This window comes from Rhinatrema bivittatum, chromosome 4 (genome assembly GCF_901001135.1).
Source record: "Rhinatrema bivittatum chromosome 4, aRhiBiv1.1, whole genome shotgun sequence".
Taxonomy (NCBI): domain Eukaryota; kingdom Metazoa; phylum Chordata; class Amphibia; order Gymnophiona; family Rhinatrematidae; genus Rhinatrema; species Rhinatrema bivittatum.
Genome location: NC_042618.1, coordinates 140,953,257 through 140,959,256, shown reverse-complemented (window position 1 = coordinate 140,959,256; position 6,000 = coordinate 140,953,257). Strand labels below are relative to the sequence as shown.

At 44.6% G+C, this 6,000-nt stretch overlaps 1 protein-coding gene across 1 annotated transcript in view; it reads left to right on the top strand.

Moving 5' to 3' along the window:
• Positions 1-1,431: 1,431 nt before the first annotated feature.
• The window catches only part of TTC6 (tetratricopeptide repeat domain 6), an 832,741-nt gene continuing 828,172 nt past the window's right edge, over positions 1,432-6,000 (top strand). Inside the window, exon 1 of the mRNA XM_029598902.1 lies at positions 1,432-1,652. The gene's annotated coding sequence lies outside the window, so the exon portion shown is untranslated. The remainder of the gene's footprint in view (positions 1,653-6,000) is intronic.

Genomic DNA, 6,000 nt, shown 5'->3' with positions numbered 1-6,000 from the left:
GTGAGGTTTTCTGCTGGCGTGTAGTTTCTGTGTAGGGCTCTATAGCAGCCTGGCTTGGTCTGTTTTCCTAATAGGAGGTGTATTGGTGTCTTAAGGCCTGGTGTAATATTTTCAGTGTTGCCTTTTCTTAGGTAAGGTGGTTACTGTTAAGTGCTGGAAATTGGTACTGTTTTGGTGTGGGAAGTTTACTATTTATGTAATTTCTGTTCAGCAGACAGAAAAGTATCTTTTCCTTGTGTCTTTTTAAGCAATAAAAATAATTACCGGACCTTTACTTTTTATTTCCACCGTGAATTGTAATGAGCAGTGTGTCACACATGTGAGCGTGGCCTGTCAGGTGTGTCACGATGGGAAAAAGGTTGAGAACCACTGCTCTAACCTATAGGCATCTCAATGTGCACACTTTTTTTGTGCACAAAACTTCCTGTATCAGCAGTAAAGTTTGTGCACAAAAAATGTGTGCACAACTGCATTCTGCTCAGCAAACCTTATTACATGAGCACATAGGTAGCAGAATGGGGTGGGCAATGGCCCTACGAACTTTTTGCCCTGCATGATATCAGCAATTAGGATGATTAGGAGGAGGGGGCAGAGGCAGAGGCTGGTTTGTTTGCCCTCCCCATACCAAAAAAGGACCTCCATTGCCCTGCATGAGCCCCTTTGTGGTGTGCCTCTTTCAGACACAGGCCCTGGTTTAGGAGAAGCCACAGGAGCTAGAGAAAGGATGGAACACTAGAGGCAGACAGCAACAGGGATCAGCTGCACCGTGAGGGGTAAGAGCAAGCATAGCAACTAGATACCACTGTTCCCTCTAAACTGTGCAGATGTGCAAAAATTGTGTACCACGTGCACAAGAAATCCCAGCATATTTTGATTTATACTTGCATGTAGTGCATAAATATGAACTCAGCTTAGAAAAAAAGTTGCACAAAAGGTCTCTGAACATATTCTTTCACTATAGGAAACATTGCTCGGTACTGCAGCACTAATAGCAGACACGCGAATGTGCTCGGTACAGCACATCATTAGGTTGCTGACGTCACAACATGACACATCGACCAAACACCAAATCATTCCAATAATATAATAATAAATGAAATTTTATATTTCAAGACTGCTTTTCCAAGTTAGCTCAAGTCGGTTTAACACATTTTTCAAGATAAGTTTTTTGTTTTTTTTAATTTAGAAATTTATGAAAATACCGGTAGCATAACAATGTAACAACAAAAATTATGAGTTTGTTGCAGGTGTACACAGAGTCAGCATCTATTCGCCAGGGGGCAGGCCTCAACATTCCACTGTGCAGAGCACTACCCGGCCGCTAATGTGAGACGCAAAGAGGGCGGAGTTTTTGGTGCGGGCGTAAAGGCATTGATGACGCAGCCTACGGTTGCTAGGTAGCACGCGGGGGAGCCCAGAGGTCGGCTCGGTTTTAAGTGGAGGGGGCAGAGCGGCATTCGGTTGCTAGGTAACGAGGTCCGGTTGCTCTTGGTAGTGGTTAAGAGTTGGCTGTATCTCCCGGAGGGAAATTGTTATTACCGAAATATAATAAAAGCCCGAGGGGAGACTCGCCAGAGACCGCCAATCCCGTCAGGAGCTCGGTGAGAGACTCGAAGGCAACGAATGTGATGTTTAAAGACTGGACCGGGGAGGTGCGTTGTTTTCGGTTATAGAGTACCTGCAGAGCTCGCGGAGCCGTCCAAAGGTTGATGTTTCTTGGTCATTAAGTCGGCAATAGGCGCTTTTGTGTGTAGCTTAACGTTACAGTTACAAGCGTCAAGGACTTACAAGAACCTTTTGGTCCTTGGAAGTTTTAAAAACTTGCATTTTGAAACTTTTGTTAGCTTTTACTGTTATGATCCTATTCAACTAGTTTTTTTTAGTTATTTTTTTTATTCTGAATTTCTCAGTAGGCAGTATTTTACCTACACAAATGCAGCCCGCAGACATCTGAACAGAGCATCTACATGCAAGGGATGATTTATCAAAGTTTATTCTCATAGTCATCTAATGTGACAGTAAACTCATGCATAAAGGGCCTCCAAGTTCCCCCAACTTTACTTGTTAGTAAGGGTTTAGGTGGCGGATGGTTGCCTTAACTGCTCTTGGCTGATAAGACACCTAGCAGTGGCATTGGAAACTATAAATTATGAATCTTTCATTGTAGGTTCAACAGATTGTTTACTTAATGCAAAAGCTTTTGAAAATAGATTGTATTAAAAATATTATTATCCTGCTTTTTCTGTGCCCAAATATATTTATTTATTTATATTCCTCTTGTCAGCATTTCAAAGCACATTACATTCAGGCTGGGGCAGCTCAAGGCAATCTGTTGCCTGAGGCGAAGGATGAAATAGTGTCGTTGTTCCCCCCCCCCCCCCCATGGCCAGGGCAGGGGGAAAGCAATAGAGGGTGAAGTGACTTGCCCAAGGTAACAAGGAATGGCAATAGGATTTGAACCCTGGCTTCCCTTATTTGCAGCCCACTGCCACTACTCTAACCACTCAGTTTTTGGGCCTGTTATTTTTTTGTTTTCAGTCTTCGGCGTCCGCACTAGGGGGCGCCGGAGAAATATTTAATGGGGCAGGGCCCCACTTCCTGGGTCTAGAAATAGAACTCCTCCATTCCCTATTGCCTGCCTCCCACCCTTCTCCAGGACCTGCCCCCTGGGGTTGTGAGAGGTTGGTGAATGGTGGGAATCTCTGTGTTAACTCACTCTCTCTTAAGGCTGATACAAAGGTATTAAATGCCCTAGACAAACCCTACAGCCTTTCATTCCCCCTTCTCTCCCCTCATAATTAAAACTTATGCATTCTTTTCCATTTTTAAATGTATTAATTTTCCCAACCTTAAAAGGCAGAGTGCATATGGAAAATAGACATTCAAAGTACAGTCTTCTGAAGTAAAAATATCACTTACAAAAACATATTATATAGGCAGGCATCCAGTGCAAAAAAACACACTTTTAATATTAGTTTAATTGACTTAATAAAATATATTTCTCATAATAATCAAAGGGGTTTTACTGGATCCCATGTGGTATTAGGCCTATGGTAAAGTGCATTGGGTGTGGACTTGGCCCTCAGAAAGCCAAGGATAAACTGAACTACAGTTCCAATATAGTAAGCCTTCCATATCATAATTGCCAGCACTCAACCCTTGAAAAAGCCATACTGCAAATATTACAATCAGGCCCCTAAACACCAATACACCTCCTATTAGGAAAACAGATTAAAGCCAGGTTTTGTAAATCCCTACACAGAAACTACATGCTAGCAAACTACCTAGTGTTATGTTTGGTACTAGTGTGAACCCCTGGGCCGAGGTGAGAGATGTCTCTGCCCACAGGGAGGAGCCCTGTGAGCCTCACGGGTGGTAGGCATGGTCTCAGCAACGTCAGACACAGCTGTGGAAAAAGTCTTTATTGTTAGCAGAAAGTAACGTTCAGAGCAGGGGGTATACCGAATGATGAGGTCTTCAGATGATGATCCGGTAGTGGTTCGCGGAGCGGGGTATGCCAGGAAGTCTTGCAGAAGTGGAGAATACTTGGACATACAGATCTGGTAGTGGCCCGCAGAGCGGGGTTCGCCGGGGATGAGTCTCAGAGATGAAAACGAGAAAGCTGTCCGAGATGCAGCAATAATCAGTAGGCAGGGTATACCGGAGTAGTTCCTTCAGGGAAGAAGCGATAGTGGCCTGAAGCACAGGGTACACCGCAGCGAATCCCAGAACGAGGCTTAGACAGTAGAAGTCCGTAGAAATGAGTAATCACAGGAGGTAGTTCCAGGAGCGGAACCAATAGCAGTTCAAAGCAGAGGGTCCTCTGAGAAGCGGATAACCAGAGACGAAATAGGGCCCCCGAGGAGCGGGTACCCAGTGTTTCTCACGCCAATGTAGAAACTGGAACCGGAAGTCCAAGGAGCGGAATTCAGCAAGAGGGAAGTCCTTGCTAACTCACTAACGGGTCGATCCAATATAGTGTGCTCCCAGGTGGAGCACACTGTTAGCTCGGGTTTCGCCGCGTGTTTGACGCGCTAGCTTTACTCCTTATACAGTAAGGGGTAATAGCGCATCGAAAACACGCGGCCAACCCCCCCAAAACTAATAATGCCCCACAACATGCAAATGCATGTTCCTGTACGTACCCGGATCAGTCCTGACAGTGGGTTGAGCCTCCTTTCCAGCAGGTGGAGACAGACTAAAACTTGAAGGATGCCCTATATCAGGACAGAGCCTATCCTCTAACCCTTCAGTATTCGTCTGTATCCAGCAGACCTGGGAAAAGTGAGAAGTCAGACCTGGGAAAAGTGAGAAGTCATGGGATAGGTGGCGATGTCCTTTCGTGGATTGCAAACTGGCTAAAAGACAGGAAACAGAGAGAGGGATTAAATGGGCAATTTTCTCAGTGGAAGGGAGTGGACAGTGGAGTGCCTCAGGGATCTGTATTGGGACCCTTACTGTTCAATATATTTATAAATGATCTGGAAAGAAATACGACGAGTGAGATAATCAAATTTGCAGATGACACAAAATTGTTCAGAGTAGTTAAATCACAAGCAGATTGTGATAAATTGCAGGAAGACCTTGTGAGACTGGAAAATTGGGCATCCAAATGGCAGATGAAATTTAATGTGGATAAGTGCAAGGTGATGCATATAGGGAAAAATAACCCATGCTATAGTTACACGATGTTGGGTTCCATATTAGGAGCTACCACCCAAGAAAGAGATCTAGGTGTCATAGTGGATAACACATTGAAATCGTCGGTTCAGTGTGCTGCGGCAGTCAAAAAAGCAAACAGAATGTTGGGAATTATTAGAAAAGGAATGATGAATAAAACGGAAAATGTCATAATGCCTCTGTATCGCTCCATGGTGAGACCGCACCTTGAATACTGTATACAATTCTGGTCGCCGCATCTCAAAAAAGATATAATTGCGATGGAGAAGGTACAGAGAAGGGCAACAAAATGATAAGGGGAATGGAACAACTCCCCTATGAGGAAAGACTAAAGAGGTTAGGACTTTTCAGCTTGGAGAAGAGACGACTGAGGGGGGATATGATAGAGGTGTTTAAAATCATGAGAGGTCTAGAACGGGTAGATGTGAATCTGTTATTTACTCTTTCGGGTAGTAGAAAGACTAGGGGACACTCCATTAAGTTAGCATGGGGCACATTTAAAACTAATCGGAGAAAGTTCTTTTTTACTCGGCGCACGGTTGGACTCTGGAATTTGTTGCCAGAGAATGTGGTTCGTGCAGTTGGTATGGCTGTGTTTAAAAAAGGATTGGATATGTTCTTGGAGGAGAAGTCCATTACCTGCTATTAAGTTCACTTAGAGAATAGCCACTGCCATTAGCAATGGTTACATGGAATAGACTTAGTTTTTGGGTACTTGCCAGGTTCTTATGGCCTGGATTGGCCACTGTTGGAAACAGGATGCTGGGCTTGATGGACCCTTGGTCTGACCCAGTATGGCATTTTCTTATGTTCTTATGTTCTTATGTTCCCCTTCGGTTCTCTGCTGTAGGCTAGTCAGCCTCTTTCTTCTTTCTTTTGCTAGGCTCAAGCAAGTATTTCTTGTAAAAAAAAAACAAACTAGAAGGGAATTTTGCCTTCTTTTTAGTGATTTTCCCTGTTTCTGTGTGGGAGGCGGTGCCGTCTCCCAGCTCTTGCCCGGCTCAGGGGGGCTTTGCCCCTTTTGCAGGAGGGGGTTCCCTGCATAGCCTGAGTCCGTGGACGCTTCCAGGTGTGGGGACCGACGCTCTCTGGGTCTCGTTCCCCCCCATCTGGCTGCCGAGAGGGTTTTGAACCTAATGTTGCGCTCAGTAAAAAAAACAAAACAAAACATTAGTTTCAAACTTTAAATAAGTTGCAGGTACTCGCCTACCTCTAATTTATTGGCAGCAGTTGACCAGCTTTTTTCTATTTTTTCTGGTCAGAGTAGGCCTAGAACCGGCAGCCAGACAAGCAGAAGGCAGCAGGTTTCCCTCCTGCTCT